Source organism: Zonotrichia leucophrys, chromosome 2 (assembly GCF_028769735.1).
Source record: "Zonotrichia leucophrys gambelii isolate GWCS_2022_RI chromosome 2, RI_Zleu_2.0, whole genome shotgun sequence".
NCBI classification, from domain to species: Eukaryota; Metazoa; Chordata; class Aves; order Passeriformes; family Passerellidae; genus Zonotrichia; species Zonotrichia leucophrys.
Genome location: NC_088171.1, coordinates 75,790,541 through 75,811,425, shown reverse-complemented (window position 1 = coordinate 75,811,425; position 20,885 = coordinate 75,790,541). Strand labels below are relative to the sequence as shown.

Here is a 20,885-nt window from a genome sequence, read left to right as displayed (position 1 = left end):
AGATAAGATGATTTGATTAAATCCAACATGTAATGAACAAACTGAATGGAAAATAGAAACAGGAACCTGTTAACATGGGAAAAGTGCATTTAGAGAGAATTACGTGTGCAGGTAAGCAAGGCAAGGTGGAAGTAAATATTGTACTTATATCTATGTAAAGGTATCAGAAAATACATTCTCAAAACTTGGAAGTCACAAAGTCAGGTCTCATTAAAGCTGGGGGAAGACATTCACTTCTGAAAGAATACTAAAAGAGTCAGAAACAAGACATCTTGAAAGAATAAATCTGCTGTATTTTCAGAAGCACAGATTATGTAATAATACATTATAAAATGTACACACTTGCTTGAAAAAATACCATTTATCTGCTCTATTTAGGGCAGTGTATTTCTGTTAATGAATATGACGAAGTCCTCCAAGATACCTCTCTTTCCCAGAACTCCTAGGTTCCACACAGATTCTCATCTGCACACTGTCACAAATCCTGATTTAGGATGCTGCCAGCTATGCCACTTTTCAGGAAGAATATGATCTACAAAATACAGATATATGTTATATTGTGTAATCCCTAGGATGCAGACCATTTGATCATGTTATCAATGCTGTGCTCTTCTATGCTTTTAGCTTTCTAATAAACACAGTGTTTGTACAATCTATATCCATCCATGCTCATGACAGCATGTCTGCACAAGTTTTATCCTTTACTTACCCCCTGCAGTGTGTACATAAGATTTTTAACAAAAATCAAGCCACAAAAAGAACACAGGGGACCTATTTTCTTTGTCACTACATTTATATGGACTGATTACTCTGTCCTGCAGCTTTATCATCCCTAACTGTGTGCATGTCTCAGGATTATGCCTCAGGCTAAGGAGAAAAAGCCATTTTCAGAAAAAGCCAGTGTAAAGGAAGAAATGGTAAGTGGCAGCTGACCAATTAGTTATTTTTTTTGTTTGGTGTCATGGGGACTCCATTGTGGAAGAACTCCACAAAAGAAAGTTAATCAGCTGCAGCCTGTTGATTAAACTCAAAGTGGGCAAAATCTAATTTTCATCATATGGATAAACGGCAAAATTAATTATGCCAAAAGTAATTAGTCTAAAAGTAATTATGCCAGGTGTAACTATTAGATGAAGTTTTACACTTTTTAAAATAAATAATATAGAGTCAAATACATTTTGGAAAATACTTCCCAGCTTTTTTTTTTAAGATATCATCAGTAAAATTACTCTACTTTTTCTCACTAAAACCTTACATTTGAAGTTAGTGCCCATAGGTGTTAGCCATATAAGCAAACAAAATATTGTACAGGTCAAAGTATTAACATGTTCCATATGATGAACAAGACATATTCAGAAAAAGGGTTTGTAGAAAAATTAAGTAAGGATAGTTTCCCTTGGGGAAAAATTTTAATTAAAGTATCCGCTAGACCACTCAATTAGCAATTTTAAACTCATCAACTAACTTCTGTGCAGTGTCTATTCACATAGCCAAGTGCTCAAAACTACATTCTCTTCCATCTTTCCTATTTAACACTTTCTTGTCCCATCCTGTTGGGCAATATGGGAAACAGCATTCATTTTTTCACCTGTGCAAATCCTCCTAAACTAAGAAACAACGAAACATTTAACCTACTGAAACCGTTTGTTAGCTACGCACTATTTGGTACAGATGTTTTTGTCTGAGAAGGCCACAGAGCTCCTTAGAGCCCACCTGCTGTGGCAGTCACAGTCTCAGTGGCACAGCAGAGAAGCTCCTGTGTGGCTCTGCAGCCCCAGCTGCAGGCTGGGTTTCTGCAGTACCAAGGGTTCTGCTGCAGCCTCTGTGGTCAGCACTGAAAGAGTTAATCCTTTTCCAAGGCTAAGTGCTTTCAGTTAACATATTTCAAAGGATGCAGGCAGATGGTATCCCTTGCAAAGCTATTGTTTTAGTTTTTCAAGAGACACAGCAGGACCTGGAAAGCATTCAAAAGTTCCCAACAAGCAAAATAAAACCAGAGCTTGTATATTTGACAGAAATAAGCTAAATTCTTTGAAAAATAAAACACTGGGCATCTTGAAAGATTGCTGAGATGTATGAATCCATGTGGAAGTTTCAAATCCATCCATTTTTCTGGAAATCATATTGTAAAAGTCCTCATTCCAAGTCTTGCCAAGGTCAAGCAGAAGGTGCCTGAAGTACATGGACATAATAAAAATAATTTTGCATCTTTCCAAAAGCATAAGAGTCTAGGCTTAGCCTAGATAGGCTGTCCCATCTCTTCTTTGCTGGTTGCCTAATCATTAAAATGCCTCAATAATGAAAAAAATCACTAGGAAAATATTTCTTGTGTAATGAAGAAGACATTCTAGTACATAATTCTTTAATAATCAGAATTAAGATTCAGCTTTGCACAATAAAATGCTATCAGAACTTTTGCAGAATAACAGTTGTATTGATTACCTATATCTAGGAGTTGCCAGGCTGATCCTTTAAATAATTTCCTCATAGATCCGTCCATATTATGTAGATATAGATGTCCATCATAATTTCCATTAATTATTCACATATTTTCTTGTCTTTACAGACAAATATTTATAGAGATTGGATGTGTCTTCACATCCTCAATTCCTTGGTGCAATTGTGCATAGCTACAAAGTACAGAAGTAAAAACAGATATGCAATCAAATGGGAGATGTCTACTAAGGTAGAGGTATGATGCAAATGAAGTTCACTACAGAAATATTCCAGCTCTCTTTGTGCTACATGAAGCCTCAGGCTTCTTTCCCTGTATCTGATGCACTTGAGAACTATTGTTTGCTGCAGATGTGACCCAGCTTTCTTGGCATGAAGCAGAGGGTTCCTAAATCTAATACAGTAGCATTACTGAACTTCATTACCTCTTTCCAATGAAAGAAGGGAAAATACAGAAAGACCAGGGAAGTAGAAATTAATGGAAGAAAAGAAATATGCAAGAGAAAGAAAAAGAAATAAAAAACAAAAAAAAAATATCAAAAGCTTAGAAGAAAGAAGAAAAAGGGATAATAAGAACATCAACAGCAGGACTAGCAGGATGCTGAGATCTCGCTTGTGCACACATACACAGAAAAGATGCCCTGCACATCATGGACAAGCTCTGCCTGGAAAAGCAGGCAAGAAAGATTCTTACTGAAGAAACCGAGACAAGTGCACAGTTTTCTGCCATTTTCAGCAATTCTCGTCAATGACAGCCTACTGAACTGATCATTTTTATATGCTATATAAAGCAGTAAGAACCAATGGTCGCCCGTACATGACTCAATCTTACACACTGCACCTACGTAATTACAAGACATAGAATCAGAGGAAATAAAAATGACCTTGCGGCTTGTTGCTGAGCCCACAGTGAGTCACAACAGCTGTTTGTGTGTGCAGCTGGATTACAAGGACATAAGCATTTCCAATGACTTGGTTTTATTGTAGCCAGGACCTTGACAGCTTTGCACTGTGAAATTCAGGATTAAAAATCTTCAGATTATAGTGTCTCACTGTCTGCCTTTATTTTTGAAGCATTTTGGATCTGAAGAGAAAATAAAGAGAATGAAGATATAAAATAAAGAAAAAGATATAAAATAAAATAAAGAAAAATATATAAAATAAAGAAAATAAAGAGAAAATAAATTCAGCCAAAACACAATCCCTAGACTAGAACTCCAAAAAGGTTGAAAGAAGTAATGTAGTTAACATGTATCTTTTGCACTTATATACTTTTTCAGATTTCAAGTAGAAACATTCCTTACAGGAAGTATTGAATCATCTATAAAAAGCATCAAGCTAAATTTTAGACCAAATAATATTGCAGAAGGCAACTTATCTGAGAGTTAGGGAGACCAAGGTTTGAAGCCTCTGCTTGGATTGATTCAGAACAGAAGCCCAACCTGCCTCTGAAAGAGTGGGTAAATATTCTGCCCACTGTGCTACTGAGAAATTTACAATTCCTGTCCCTACCAATGATCTTTAAGCTTTTATAAAAATTCAAATAACTTCCTTGGAGAGACTCAGGCCGTAAAATTTGGAGGTGAAATTACTTAAAATGAAACCCGAGTTAAAGTTGAAGCAAACAGGAATTTAAACTTTATTCTCTTACAGCCCAAAAGTATTCCTTAACTGCTAACCATTGTGCTAATTTCTGCTTTGACATCTTTCTTTCTATCTCTCTTTTCCTCTACTGGGCACATAAAACAATAACAGTACTTCAGAAAAAGAACTAACTTTGACTAATCAGAATTTTCCATACCTTGTAGCACAGGCACCTGCTATGTTTGCCTGTATACTCAGCAGATTCCCATATGAAAACAAACATATTGTTTTTATATGCACATGACTGTATCATGGAGAGACAAGTTACTTTGATGCCACCATGCAAGACAACGAGTACAAATGAGAATGTAATGAGAAAAAATTACTCTCTCTTTTTTGTCCTACTTTCTTGCCCTTATATACACACATTAAAACAGAGACCAGCAATGCAGGTAGGGAAGCACATAACAGACACCACAGCAAACCCCAAATCCATTCTACATTTCAGCTCCACAATGAAGCTGTAACAATGTCAGAGCTGTTTTATTATCACCACTCATTTGGTCCATTTGATGTATTTTGATGTTAACTATGCAAAATACTGTTACAGAAGCCAAAACCAAAATAAATGCATTGGTCTCATGTACTACTCTGGTACTCAGAATACATATAAATACTGCATATTTAAAAAAATATACTCTGCCATTTCACAAGAGAAGCATCTCACTTGCTGAAATAAATTACTAATCTGAGAGATTGCAGACAGAGTCATGTTTACAATATTTCAGGGTTTATCCAATTTCCTTGTTCTTTTGTACTGTCTTGACGGCGAGATATAATTCATGATTTCTTTTTATCTGTCTGTAATGGCAGTGCAGTAAATTAAATCTGGGGTTATTTTAGCCAATCATAAATTCTGATTAGTTGTAGTCTAATTAAGGAATAATGAATGGGGAAGTGACAAATTTCCTCTTCCTCATGTGTTTCTTTTTTTGTAATTAGAATGCATACTGCACATCAATCAAATAATCTACCTTATTAAAAATCACAAACTTTTTTTTGGAACCCATGTGTTGTTTTGTTGGCAGGAGCATTTATCAGGTTTTATGGCCAGCTGTCAAGAAATCATAAGGTACCAACACTAAGCTATCTATCTGATAAATATCCTCAAGGAGAGATTAAAAATAATCTGCCTTAGCTGTTACAAGAATGACAAAACAGCATGCAGTCTTTTCACTAAGTGTAGAAAAGGGTCAAGCCTTGATGTTGAAATAATTATTTAGGTTGTCAGACAACAGCTAGGGCCTAATAATTCTTCCAAGCTCTTAAACTTCTACAATTTAGTCTGTGGTGTCACTTGTACTCCTCCAAGTCTTGATGTGGAGTGAAGAAGCAATAGAACAAAGTGAGTGCTGAATGAACTAGAGGTGAAAACCTCTATAAAGAAGATGGATAAACACAACTTTCCACATTATTAAGCTCACAAGCAACAGATAAAATATACTTTGGGGACTTAAATCTTATACAAAAAGTGTGAAGTAAGGTAGTATTAAATAAGAGGGTTGAAGAATCTTCAAAATAAAGGTATTTTCTTTTTAGATAAAAGAGGGGCCAAAATACAAAATGTAATTTTTGTTGATCTTATATGAGATAGCTCAGATTTACAGTTCTACTCTTTTTTTTAATGGCATTTTTCCTACTCCCTGTATTCTCCAAGCTGTTCCAGAGACCAACACTCTCCTTAGGGAACAAGATTGACAAGGCCTTGAAGCATTACATGGAGGGACATAGAAAGAGTGTTTCTGCTTTTCAGTCAGGAGCATGAGGCAATAGCCACAATGTCAATGTTAATAGCCACAATGCAAAGTTCCTGAATTAAATGCTTTCAGTTTTTATGTCTTTGTCTGCAGAATATTTTGTTTCAACTATTCATCTATCTTCTTTATTTTTCATCTCCAGGAAAGCAAATTCTGTTTGCAAAATGATTTCTTCAGCTACAAATCAAATTCTCAAAAGAAAAATATTTCTTTCAGGAAGGTTTTGACCAGGGCTTCTACAGCTCATCCCAAGGCTGAAAACACTGACTCATTGTTGAGAATTCACAAAGTAATTCTCTTTTCATTTCCCCACATGTGAAAGCTAACCAACATATCTGTACATTTACTTAATATTAGACAGCATTCAAACCACCATGATTTTATGTTTCCACTGGTTTAATTTCCCTTTTTTTTTAAATAAGAATCTCATTCTGCCAACATCTATTGGCATAATGAAATTCTGTGTGACTTTCACAGGGGAAGAAAAGTTTCAAAATAAGAAATTGTCACATATAATATGGAAGTACAGGGCACCACGATTAGATGCCTAGCATCAGAATAAGCTGAACCACAAAAATTAATTTATATTACCTACAGCATTAGTGCTGAATAGCCTCACATATTGCATAAATAAATTAGTAAATTGAAATGATACAATGATACTGGTCATCAGGAAAGCACTATTGTTTCCAAAATAAGGTCATTTTTTTCTCTTAGTCATTCCTTTTACCAATATACCATGACAGCAAGTTTTTCTCAGAACTGCTAAATTATATCTGAGGCAGAAATAACATTTCACATGTAATTTTAAATTAATTGGACAAGAAAGTGAAATGTTATAATTCTAAACTAAGTCCATAAAAGTTTGAAAAGTCTATTCTTCATAGAGGAAAAAATCTCATGACATAAAGAAACTTCCAGGAGAAGCTGTGAGAGGAAGATTCTTTTCCTGTCAGGTGTTCTGTCTAAGAGTGGGATTTAATGAGCTTCCCCTGACAGGGGTAAGTCTACATGTCTGTGGGTATTTAGGTAAGACACAGGCAAGAGATATTTGACAGATTCCAAAGCAAAGCTTTCCACTTTGCACTTGACATAAAAAGCATCATTTCTTGCTTTGCATTTCTTCTTATTGGGGTTCAGTCTCTATATAACATTTTAACTTAAAGCCTCAAAAAAATCTGAGTACTCATCTCCTACCTGAGAGCTAGAATGCAACAGAAGGGTATTATGGCCCTAAATTCTCTAAGGATCATCATTTCCCATTTAAAATATCAAGACATGAGAACAACAACCCTAATTGTATCATCTCAATGACAATAAAAATAATAACCGTTTAAACATGTACATATTTTCACACAGAAAAAAAACAAGTTCACAAATTCCTATGCAGATATTTCATAGTGGTGACATTTACAATTCCTTCTTTCCTGGGATAGATTACACTCGTCTATATGAAAAATAATAGAACATGGAGTTTGTTTCAGGACATGTTTTCATTGTGCTGTTTTTAATGTAAAGAAAATAAGAATACAGTGATACAGATATGCCACATTAAATTTAGGTACTGAAGATAAAGATAAAAATAAAAATCCTATGCTTTTTGCATTTCACCTGGCAGCCAGCTTAATCTACAATTAACAGCATTAACAAAAACTTTGAAATCTTGAAGTGTTTTTCTGTTTGACTGCAAAAAAATCACTCTGTTGTAAAATTATTAAACAAAATTTGTTATTAATTACACCTATGGTTATAGTTTAAGTGAAAATCTTTGCCTTGCTTGCAAAAACCACACGTTCCTGTTATTAGTCCATTAAGCTTGAAAGATTGGTCATTGTATTCAGATTATAAACTAAGTCTATATATTTCTTAGATATGACTAAAACACCAGGATTTTTTTTATAAATTTATCACTGGAAATGGGATCTGTGAAGGAGAGAGAATGACCTTGGATTTTGGTCTTTGGAAATGATGAGTTTGAATATCCTTTCAAATTTCAATAAGCTCAACATGCTTAAGTAGGAAAACATTGGACAGAAATAAAATTGCATGAGTTTAAGCTTCCAAATGCAGAAATACAATATTGATCCTCAAAAACCATTATACTGTGGATGCAAGAGGAGGAAAAAGGAAGAAAATCTCTTTCCATAAATGCTTCAGGCAGCAATCACAAGAGACTTTCAAGTCTGAAATTTGCTGCAACACTCAGAAAATTAAAATACATAAAACTTCTCAGAGTTTTAATGTAGTACACATTTCAAAAGCCATTTTTCACTATTTGAATGTGAGTATATACCACTAAGCAGCTGGGAAACCTAATTTAGGTTTGAAATCTGCTTACAGTTTTGAGATCCTTGGCACTGTTTCTGGGAAGGTCCTTGTATAATACTTCTAAAACAAAATAAAAATGTTACATAATGAGAGACAAATATATGAAATATTTTAAGTGCCTATCCTTTTACCATATTCCATGCCAAAAAGGTCAATACAGCAATATTATTTCAATCACAATTCTATTTCTAATGCCTGATTTGAACAACAAACTCCTTCTACAGTATCCAAACTCTTTAGGAAATATTTTTATGAGTGGATGAGAAAAAGTCAAATGGGTTAAAAAAGTGCATATTTTTAAGCATTTCATCACTACTTGATGCTGTTGAATGTGCCTGTTTGCCGAAGTGTAGAAGCAGAGACAGTGGAAGAAACAATGTTAACAGGTACTTTCAAGTTAGATTTTTTTCACTGTCAGTGGCTTTCCTTAGAAAAATGTTAACTGAGTGAAATTATTATATTTCCTTAGTGACAGAAGCTCTTGGAGAATGTTTAAATTCAGCTACAAGAAAATTAATTTATTTGAAGACAGCACTATTTCTTATGGCAATTTCTTCTGTATCTAGGTTGCATGTGCAGTTGGTAGAAAACTAAGTTCATCTTTCTAATTTCCATAGGCCTTATATCTTTGTATAAAAAAATATAAGGCAACTATTCCTCTCCCCATGTTTTAGCTGTACTATATATTAACTAGGAGTGGTTTATGTCTAGGAGAGTTTAGAGCTAGTGAGGTTTATGGCAGTTTTATTGGAAGCATTTATCAAGATTTAGTGTTTGTCAGCAGCAGAACCAGTGAGCAGCCTGATGGTCATTCAGCACAAACACAGTGGCAGGGTGAGAAAACCCAGATCATCCCCAAAAATGAGAAGTAAAAATAAACCTTAAGAGCACTGTACAAACATTTACAATCACATCCAAAATGTCTTCTCATCCTATCACTTACACTGTTTTGAATTGCTATGCCTAAGTGACAACAGCTCTTCAGTGTAAATGACAATGTGGCGACACTGGGAGAAGAAATTATGTTGATACTCACAGTGTATCCACAACTAGAAAACATCCTTTTATTCCCTTCTCAGTGTGCCTACCAGCCTGAGTCTCTCCTGTGGGTAACTACAGCAGGACACAGCATTGATGTTTTCTTCCTGTTGGAAATTGCTCCATTTTCATGTCAGAAACTCAAGCTGTGAGGGGGGTACAGGGGGGAAAGTCATAAGGCACTTGACTTGTAAATAATCTGTCACAGCAGGTCAGGGCCAGCTAACTTTCCTCACCTAAATGAAGGAAAAAGAAAGAAGCACAAGACAGGGAGAGACAGATCTGATTTCTGCAAATGTCCAGCCCGTCTGCTCAGCCAGATGGCCAATTGAATCACAAGAGGAAGGTGTCACAGAGAAGCCTGAGACTTCCCTGCTTTATCATTCTCTAGCCAAAAATAATAATTCAACAGCATCCAACAGAACCCTAAAGGCTTTATGTACTAGCACGCTGAGATTCCCTGTAATCACTGTGATATCTTCAGGAACAAGGGGTGGCATGAATCATTATTTGGATGTGATAACATGACCCATACAAACATTAGGGGATAATAGGCAAGTCTGCACTCTGCAAATCGAATCACACCATGATCCATCATTAACCTAAGTGAGCTATTGCTTTATTGAAGTAGCCCTGTAAATGAATAGGTCACAGTCTATTTAAAAGCTGAGAGATTTGTTAATGCTCCAAGGTCTTATATTTTATTAGAGCATACAGCCCAAGTACAACTGAGATTCTAAGTGTGTTTTTAAAGGATAGGTAACAGTGAAGGGAAAACCTAAGATTTAGACTTGAATAATTTTTAAATGCTCCATTAAAACACTTATTTGCACATATACAGAAAGGTATTCTTATGTGTCCTAATTTTAGTTTTGTCTTAAAGAAGAAAGAAAATAATCACTAATTTGATTTCTTTTTTTTTTTTCCTTCACAAACTTTCATAATGCAAGGAGTGAAGACTTTGGGAATGCAGAAAATTAATGCACTTCCAGTTGTTCTGAATCAGCACTACATGAAAAATTAAGATTGTCCTTCAGAAGAGAGATTCACAATTCAGAATTAAGCCAATTAATTGCTACTTTAGGAACTCCGGATTTTGCATAGACAGAAGTCCAGGTGTTAATACCAGTTCTTCAGTGTTCAGTTTTGATAACAGGACTGAGCTTCAAAACCAGCTAAGACAAACCTTTCAAGGACTCCCATGACCCTCCTTTTCTTATGGCATCCTGACATGTTTATTCAGTTATGGATGCAACAACGAACTATGGGCATCCTCTGAGACTGCTGGACCATAAAAGAGAAGTAATTATCTTCCCCCTAAATACTCCTGAAATCAAGTTTAAATCACACATTCTATATCTCTTACAAAAAAAGTTTTATTTTTATAACTATATTCTTATAGCAATTCTTTGCAATAAGGGAAGGAAATGAAAGAATCTTTTAATCAAACCTTATACACTATCAAGCCAGTTTCGCCTGAAAAAGGTAGGAATGGGCTTCACAGTTGGGAAGAGAAGATCTTCTCCAAGTACTGCATGGATAACGTGGGAGGAGCAAATGCCAAAGAACTTGATAAACAGTGATAAATAGGTTATCACTTGAAAACACTTCTATTTCCTTCTAGGGAGGACTGATAATTAGCTCCCACATTCTTCACTTATACTCTGAAAAATTGAAAATATCTGTGACCATTTGCTATATGACTCTGTTAAACAGTTGTTCCGAGAATATGTAAGGTGTTTTAAGGGACTGTGTGTTGTAGCACTTTTTGTGAATTCTAGGGCATCCACACAGAATAATTTTGGTTGCATTTCTAAAGGTTTATCAGAATAAATTACAATATGTTACTGTTGTTTAGCTAAATTCTTTGTTGGGACATGCTTTTCTTTTGATGGTCTTCAATTGTATACTCATTACCTGCATACTTCCTCAAGACCCTCTGACACTTCCCCCAAATGGGCTGAAATTCACTGGGGCATGCTGCTTTTACTGACAAGTATAACAGTGTGTAATTTTTTTCTCTGGTCGCAGCTTCAAGACAGAGATTCATATTCATGTTTAAACAACTCAGTTCACTCTACACTCCCACTCCACAGCTGTGGGAAAAAAATTCCAGTGAAACACCTTTCCTGTGCATAATAACAAAATCCCCATGAACCACACACAGCCTCTGCAGAATGTTAGATGCTGGAGTAAGCTGCAGTATCAGACCCTCCTCCAGCTTTGAAGTCTGACTTACACTTGTGTTTCTGGAACCTCCCTGGTGAGATCTATGACTGTCTCTAAAATATAAACAGCATATCAACTTTTGAAGGTAGAAGACTTTTAAATTGTTAGGATTGTATGCAGGCCACTGATAAGTTCTTGATTTCTGTTTGATCTAGTAATTAAATAAAAAATGAAAATGCATTCTCTCAGTGTAAAAGGGCAATAAATTAGGGAAGAATGTATAGAAATCAACACAACTGCTTACGACAAGCATTATGAATATAGGACAAAAAAAATCTGCAACCTACTCTTTGATCATCTCTCTCTCTGTCACAGCCAAACAAATTACGCTGACACCTAATTCATTTTCTTTTGACTTGCACACTGTAGAAATAACAGGTGCATTGTCCTGAAAAGTTCATTCTTGTCTCCTGACTTATATGGATGAGCTTTTGGAATCCAATGTTAGCAACATTTTGGGGTTTTTTTTTTTCTCTTTTGTTTTTTCTTTTATACTGATACTTGTTTATAAATAGAATTAGTCTTTGCTCCTATCACCAAGATACTATGCTATCAGAAAAAAAAAGAGAATGAATACCAGTATTTTATAGAAATGTGGAGTGGTTAAGATTGGGAGGAACCTTAAAAATTATCTAGATCCAAAACCCCTGCAATGGGCAGGGATATCACCCACTAGATCAGATTGCTCAAAGCCCCATCCATTCCAGTCTTGAGCACACTGAAGGATACGGCACACACAGTCTCTCTGGACAACCTGTGCCAGTGTCTCACTATTCTCAAAGGTAGAGAATTTCTTCCTAACATATAATGTAAATCTCTCCTCTTTTAGTTTAAAAACATTCCCCCTTTTTCTATCAATATCTGCTCAGTCACTGTCCCTCTTTTCATAAGTCCCCTTTAAGTACTGAGAATTTGCTAAAGTCGACATGGAGCCTTCTCTTCTCTAGGCTGAGCAACCCCAACTCTCAGCCTGCCTGTGTAGGAGAGACCTTCCAGCCCTCTGGTCACCTTGGTGGCCCGCCTCTGGACCCACTCCAACAGGTCTGCATGTTTCCTGTGCTGAGGACTCCAGAGCTGAACACAGGACTTCAAAACGAGGTCTCACAAGAGCAGAGAGGGACAATCACCTCCCTCAACCTGCTGGCCTCACTTCTTTTGGATGCAGCTCAGGATGCATTTGTCTGTCTGGGCTGCAAGCACACATGGCCATCGGGCTTTTCACTTACCCACAGCCCAAGTCCTTCTCACAGGGCTGCTTTCAATGAGTTCAGCTCCCAGTCTGTGCTCATGTTTGGGATTGCCTGGACCCTGGTGCAGCACCTTGCACTTGGACTTGTTGAACCACATGAGGGTGTCATGGTCCCACTTCCTGAGCTTGCCTGGATGGCACCCTGTCCTTCAGGGTCACTCAGCTTGGGGCCACCTGCAAACTTGCTAATGGCACACTGGATTTCACTGTTTATGTCATTGATAAAGCTATTAAAGAGCACTAGTTTCAGGGCTTCCCTCAACCATATTAACAGCAGCTCCGCAAAGAAGCCCTACCAGCAGGTATGCAATAAGCAGGGCAGGAACACAGAGGCCAAACTCTCTGCCTGGCCAAAGGGCTGCTGTTTGCCAGCCACAGAAAAGTACAAGCTTTTTGAGTGAGGGAGTCTCCAGCCAAGGTTAAGCCAGATTTATTCCTGCTCTGTGCTCCTAAAGAGGCTAGAGAATCAACCTGGCCAAAAATCCAGCTTCAAAGCAAATTTCTATAGGAATAAATAATTACTACTGGAATGCAACAGGAAAGATTTTGATGAATCAAGACTGTCATGCTTGTTCATTGAGCTGTCTTTCCAGTGAATCATGCAGCTTTATTTCTCTGACAAGGACCAGAACTAGAGCTATTTCCATCAATGACATGAAAGTTGAAGCAAAGAGCTTTCATTTAACTTTAGATAGGTTTTATTTCTCTTCTTCTACCTTGGCGCTATTCCTCTATCTACCATCAGTAGTTTTTATTATGCAGTTCAATCCATCAGATCATTAACACATTATCCATGAGGCCCATTTTGTTATTTTAAAGTGTTTTCCCGTGGCTGAAGTAGCTTTCAAGGTTAATCTCTAATTCCACAAAACTCCCATTGTTTTTCATGCCCTTGCCAGAGTTTTCAGTGGTTTATAAGAAAGATGCAAAGTACAGAACAGAAGTGAAAAAAGAGACTGCTTCTGGGAGTGAAGGCATTGCACAGTCTACCACCTCTGTCTGCTACTAGAGGACAGATGTTTGGGGGAAAAAAATCTGTCATTTCCTAACTGACAGTGGGAATTGAAACAGTAAGTGCAACAGGAGTGTCTACACTGAAGCAGTGGTCAGGACATCTCAAAATTTAGTTTATAACTAAATTTTATAGTAGATATTAAGAATACATGCGCTGAGACAAAGCAGAGAATAAACACAAAGAAAAAAAAGAAGCAAAATATTTGTTACAAGATTTCAAAAAGGAGGTAGATATAACAAGGTATGACAGGTTGACTTGATCTGTCAAGGAAATGCAATCCCTTTCTGGAGTTTAGTAAAGTAGCAATTTCAGAGTACCTCACAATTGGTTTTACTGAATAGAAGAAAACAAATCATCCAAGATAAACCAATAAAGAACAATGAAATTAGGAAAGAAGTTCTTTTAAAACAAGAGAGGCCAAAATAGTATATCTTAGCCCTGTCTTACTCAATAGCAATGTAAGCTTTTCAGTGATGAGAGGTGATTAATATCTTGTACTATGTCTCAGGGAAAAAGAGTACTTTAGCAGACAGCTTCTTAGAACCATACTGACATATAAAGGAATTATCTCTTAACAAGAGGCAGATTCTTAAGTGGCATCCTAAAAAGAGACAGACTTAACTATCTTCCTGAAATTTAGGTCTCTGAGCAGCAAATTGTATTAATGAGGGATGACAGAATCTGTACCCTTGTACCCTCATTTTTCCCTTGAGAAGTAGGCACACCGTCACATCTACTCTGTGAAATATGACAGTATCACAATACAAAATAACGTCCATGTGAAAACATACCCAACTTTATTTCCACAGCTATGATACAATCACTTATAAGTATCACCCAGCTCCTAAATGCAGCTCAGTAGGAGTGAACACGCTGAGAGAAACCAGTGTACCACAGCAGACCATGGACCTCCCTCCACATCAAAGACTTCTAAAAGTGAAATCTAGAGCTGAAAAGAGGCACCATCTCATTATAACAGACATTATATTCCAGTTCCTTTAGTGAACAGTACCTAAGAAACAGGTAAGATCACATGATATTTTTCACAATGCAGTTATAAAACATAACACTTCATGTAACATACCTTCTTAGTAGCATTTGTCTATTTTTGCCACCCCGAACCATACTTCATTCCTTGCAATGCCTTCAACTCAGTGTGTTATACAAACTCAAATCTTGTTCACATTTTAAAATGTCTTATAAAAATTGCTTCATTTAAAGGGTATGTATACGTAAACTGATGTATACATAAAATGCTTTAAGTGGAGGCATTTTTATGAGTCACTTAAAAGCAGAACAGCACTTGGCTTCTTAACAATTTTCACAGTTAAGATACCTCAAAGAGCTTTGCAAATGAATAGCTTGGAAACCAACAAAGATACTGATGCTGTGGGCAAACATATGATTTGAAGGGGAGCAAATGCAAAGGTATTAGTTTCTTCTCTTAACACATGAACAGTAAACCATGGTTAAATTAAGAAAAATCAAAGACACTATGGCATCAGCTTTAATTATTTTTTGTTCTGTGTTTCCCTCCTGTGTTTTTATTTTATTAGGAATCTTTAATATACATGTTCAAATACATAGCCTTTAAGAAATTAATGACAATGTGGAAATAAGATTAAAATATGCTGTTCCACTCAGCAACATACTGGGAAAAAATCAGGCTTTTTTATTGCTTAAAACAATTCACACTAAAATACAATTGTGTTTCTTTTCCAACCTTTCAAAAATTGTTGAATAACTCCAGTAGAACTATCATCAATTTGCTTGTATTTGACTTTGAATTCATAGTTTATGATGGAATTGTTTAAGTTGGAAGAGAGGTCTAAAATCATTGAGTCCAACCACTAACATAGTTCTGCCATGCTCACTACCAAACCATGTCAGAATGTGACACATCCACATGCCTTTTGAACTCATCCAGGCATGACCATTCCACCACTTCCTTAGGCAGCCGATCTCAATGTCTGACAATGCCCCCAGTGAAGAAACTTTCCCTGATATCCAATCTAAATCTCTCCTGGTGCAGCTAGAGTCTTTCTCTGTCCTCTACCACTTGTTGACTGGGAAAAGAGACCAACCCCACCTGGCTGCACCCTCCTTTCAGGCAGCTGTGGAGTGATAAGGTCCCTCCTGGGATTCCTGTTCTCTGGGCTAAAGAACTTCTGCTCCCTCAGATGCTCCTCACAAAACTTGTGCTACGGACCCTTCAGTAGCTCTGTCGCCCTTTTCTTGACATGCACACACACACACATCACTGTTGGTCAATATTAAGAAAAATATTCTGAAAACAGTTTGGTATTCCTAAAAGAAGAAGAGATTCTCAACAGCAATATGTATATGCAATCATTTTTCAAAGCCTTATGACTGTGAATGGGACGACTGCTGTAATTTAAACAAAACGCCAGTTGTCATTACAAGATTATTTCACACAGTACTCAGTATAATACTTACACTATTAAATAATAATAGAAGTATCAATATTAGTAAATAATTTCTGGTAATGAAGTGTGAGAAATAGAGGCAAAGACTTTAGTAAATTTTGAATATTTTTATATTAAAATTGATACATATTGTTGGAATCAGAAGTAGAATATATTACAAAAATAAAGCTTTTAAAATAAATATATCGAAACTTGAAATATATTATTTTTCTTTGTTGTTTCAGACAACTCTATTATAGCTAGAAAATAAGAAGACTTGCAATGTGCACATGCACAATCTTTAAAAGCATAAGTAAAAGCAATACATTCCAGAGGAAAAGGTAAGATCCCTCTGAGCAGGCGCTGTTGTGAGGAAATGTCTGTGCAGAAATTCCGTTTAGACGGCTCTCTCAAGAAAGCTGTTATTTACAAATGAGAAAACTGTGCTGCAAATAATCTTTCTTGTTACAATCTAAGACTCAGTCTTAAATTGCACAGGAAGTGATGAGTGTTTTACCAGTTTCACAGCAGGGCACACGGCAAGGAGAGCCCTGCTCCCCACCTTGAGAAGGTGTTTCCAGGTACTCCAGAGTCTGGCTCCTGCAGGCAGCATCACGCTGTGTGCCCACCCTGAGCCTCTGTGCTTCTTTACATGAAAACAGCACATGTTCCAGCCTGACTTTATCTGCTCTGTTTTACTGTAAGGCTTCACACTGCATGCCCACATCAGAATAGTTTGGGAAAGTTGATATGAGACTAGCAGATCCTCTGAACATATTAAAGGCAATTTACCTGAGCTGTGGGCGAATAATAAGAATATTTGAAAAATTTGATCATGATGCTATGCACAGTTACATGTAAGTTACTCCCTTCTCTAGTTCTGTGATAACTGCTTAAATACTTACTTAAGCACAATTTTGCAGCCTTTAATGAAACATTTACAACCAAATCTTTATAATACTGTTATAGTAGCATCTAGATAAAGACAAAAACATCATGGCATTTTCTTATTACACAAATGCCAATGATTTCTAAAACATTCTCTTATACAAAAGTGTTTAAAATAATTTGAATACTGAAAAAGCTGTTAGTCTAAAACTCACTCACAGAAAAGAAATTTAGGAATTTGCTAACCTATACATTTTTTAATCATCTCAAGCACTACTGTTGAACTAATGGGTTCCTTAAGGTTGACAGAAAGCAAAATAAGCATTTATTTTCCTGCTGAATACTGATTACAAGTAATGTTTTTCTTCAGAAGAACAAAACTCCAACTGATGGGTGCAAAATGAGAAACTGCATCTAGAGAGACAACTGTAGCCTTTATATTTGTTATTCTGTTATCTGCTTTCTATTGCACGTCATTGCAACTGAAATATTATTTCTTCTTATATATTTGGAAGAAAATATTACAAAGTATTGAACACTTTAAGAAAAATCTGTCTAGGTATGATAAATACAAATTGTGGGAGATCCCTCCACCACAGCAGATAAACAAATACCACAGACCTGACATTCAGAACAGGTGGGAGGGAAGGGGGCAGGACAGGCACAAATTAATTGAAATAAAGCAAACTCGAGGATGAATGTCATCTATGGGATAGATGCAAGAATGAAAAAATAAATTTTCTTATAAAACTGTCTTTTCAAAACAAAGTATTTCGTTTATTGCTTCCCCAAAGGAGAATCTTCTCCCTCTGCAGTCTCCCACAGGGGCCTCAATCTCTGAAAGGAGCAACATCAGGTGACAAGTTTGATCAGTTTTGTAGGAAGACTTTGGTCTGCATGCTGGTATGGTCTTGAGCACTCAAATCAGTTTAGCAATTAACTGCCTATGACTTCTGCAATGCATCCATCAGCTTTCAGATCTGGCAAAGTATTTTATAAGAAGCCTTGAGTCCTCTTGAAAACACACTGTCGTCAGTAAAAGGTTTAACAAGTTCAGAAGACAGAAATAAAGACATGCTGACAAAATTGCTAATTTCATAAAAGCACGGTTTCACGGATATACCTTAATACTGATTTACTTTGAATCTGAAATGCAATCACATACACAGCAAAAGGTGCATTATAATAAGATCTACTTAGTATTCTTGAATTGTTCAGTTTTTGCTATTTATATTTGGATTTGAAAATAGGGTAAGAAATACCAGTAACCTCAACCATTCATGCTATCCAGCATCCTATTTAGCTCTGTTCAGATATTTGCAGATACAGAAAAAAACCCAGTTAACCATCACTCAATAAACACAGACATTTGCACAAAGTCCATCATCACCACTACACCATAGCATGTTTTGAAATGAGTATTTAAAAGGCAAGAGACTATGTTTCCTCCTTACTCTAGACTGAATATTAAGAATTGAAATACCAAAGCCACATAGCCATTAACATCAAAAATCACGTGAAATACTCAAGGTAAGCACCTTCACACATCGCTGTCACAGGCACACTTGCAGCATGATTTGTAATTCATAGCAAACCCCACTATTAAAACGTTTGTATAAAGATTGTGCATGTCATACTGTTCATCACATGACTAATTCATAGAAGATCAGTTTGAAACATTATAAAAGATAAATCACGGCTCGCATTTGAAAACCTCGTGTCAGGGCTAAATTTTATTTCTCCCCACTAATTTTTTTCTGCAGTGCCTTTTTTTATTTGTTTGTTTGTTTTAAGGGGGGAGGCTGCTCAGGTGTTTTCAAAGTTGTTTCAAGTCGAATTCATATTCCTTACCTTCTTTCCTGTAATTAAACCTTATTACTTCAAACGTCAGCGCTGCAGAAATTCCCCCCTGCCTCCCTGTCTTCACACACACACACAGAGTACTGAGCGCTCAAAAAATAGATAATAAAAAAAAAGGGGAACATAAAAAACGGCAGATACATCTCCAGTCCCACGAGTTTCACACCATCTCTCAGCTATTCTCCCTTTTAACGGAGTGCCCGGTTTGGCACGCTGTTTTCCCTTCTGCGAGCCCAGCGTTCAGCAGAGCCGCGGCGGCTGCCCCCACACACCCGCCCGCCCTCACGCACCTCTGTGGCCCCCAGGCGCTGCCCGGCCCTGGGAGCGCCGCACTCCCGCACGGCGGCCCGGGCACCTGCGGCTCCTTCCTGCCCCTGCTCGGCTCCCTCTCCCCGCAGGCACCGCGGGCTCGCACACTTTGTTTGGAACTTATGGAAGTTTTGCGGCTCCAGACCGGGATGAGCAGGGAATGGAGGCTGCTCCATCCGCGCGGCCGGGCTCCTCGCCTGTGGCCCTGCCGCTCCTCCGGCGGAGGCAGCGTCCGTCCCTGGGTGCCCGGCTCCGGGGTCCCCACACACAGCCCCGGCCACTGGGGGGCCATCCCGGGCTCTCCCCCTTCCCGGGAAAAGCCGCCTTACCTGCTACATGGAGCTGCAGCAGCAGCAGGCGGAGCGGTGGCAGCAGCGACCGCAGCGGCAGCAGCCCGCTCGCTCAATCGCCGTAGCAGCACCACTGCCCCTTCTCGCCTTCCCCTTCATTCACCAAGGATGTCGCGGGCGGCAAAGGCAGGTAGAAACCACTTTCTTACGGGAAGAGGTCGGTTCCCTGCTCAGAACGCCTCTGAATGGCTCTCTGAGGCTCCCGACACATTCACCCTTCAGATCGATACTGCACTTGAGCAGCAGCCTGAGCTCAGCTGCGGCTGATAGAGAGCAGCCAATTGGTATTGAGGATTCCCTTTCGGCAACCCCCTCCCACAAAAATACACCGTCTGCATCTGAAATTTCTGAGTTGTGAAAAGTAGTGTTAACCCCTTGCTTGAAAAGCACCCTGTGCTTTTGAAACTCCGGATAATCTCATATTTTATTTTTGCATTAAAAAAAATCTCTGACTGTTCAAACTATCCTCACCTGAACGCTTTTAAGCTGGGTAGCAGTCAGTGAGAAAACTAAAACACCCGACCTGGCAATCAACTGATTAACTGATTGACTGACTGGGAGGGTGATGTTTTTGCATTCTAGTAGATATAGCCCATGACCAAAAACAAACAAAACAACAACAACAAAAAAAAAAAAAAACAACCAACCAAACAAAAAACACCAAAAAAACCCCAAAAATCAACAAACCACAAAAAACCAAACCAAACCAAACCAAACCAAACAATAAAAACCAATCAAACCCCCAAAAAACTACACCACAACCCCCCCACATAAAAAAACAAAACACACAAGAAAAAAAAAAAAAACACAAAAAGCTGCTCCACCACCAAAGCAAAAAACCCCTCAAATCTGTCAACCAGACATCATCATCCTCTTTTTTCCCCACGAACTCCCCATATTTCTGACCAAAAATATGCCTATACTTCAATCAAATAAGAAAAAAGATGGCATATACAGTCACAGTAACATACCTAGAGAAGAGAAATTTCTATTTTGGCCAGTCCTGAGTTTTATTTAGTGGATATGACTTCACCATTTCGTCAAGGACATTGAATGCTTTACATTTGAGGAAATAACTTTACTTGTAGAGCTCTACAACTTTATTTCTAGACCCTCATAGTAAATACACCACCTTCTTGTTTGTTTCTTGGTGTATATCTGAAGGCAAGAGCTGTTTTAAAATAGTTTAAGCCTGAGACCCTTTCTTCTGACTTAAAGTAAAAGGTATGCTACATTAATTACAGCAAAAATAGAGCATTTTTAAAAGACTTACATTTTCAACAAAACAAACCTGGCTAAAATACACAGAGGTAAGTTAATAATGTAAAAACTTCCCCT

At 37.5% G+C, this 20,885-nt stretch overlaps 1 protein-coding gene across 6 annotated transcripts in view; it reads right to left on the bottom strand.

Moving 5' to 3' along the window:
• The window catches only part of CDH12 (cadherin 12), a 619,586-nt gene that overhangs the window by 514,308 nt on the left and 84,393 nt on the right, over positions 1–20,885 (bottom strand). For 2 of the 6 annotated variants that reach the window (XM_064705456.1, XM_064705459.1), the window contains exon 1: positions 19,527–19,794. The exons of 1 other annotated variant lie outside the window; for it this stretch is intronic. The gene's annotated coding sequence lies outside the window, so the exon portion shown is untranslated. Of the gene's footprint in view, positions 1–18,879; positions 18,901–19,178; positions 19,200–19,526; positions 19,795–20,885 lie in introns of those variants that run through there. 3 more of the 6 variants (XM_064705458.1, XM_064705461.1, XM_064705460.1) reach the window with 2 other exon arrangements.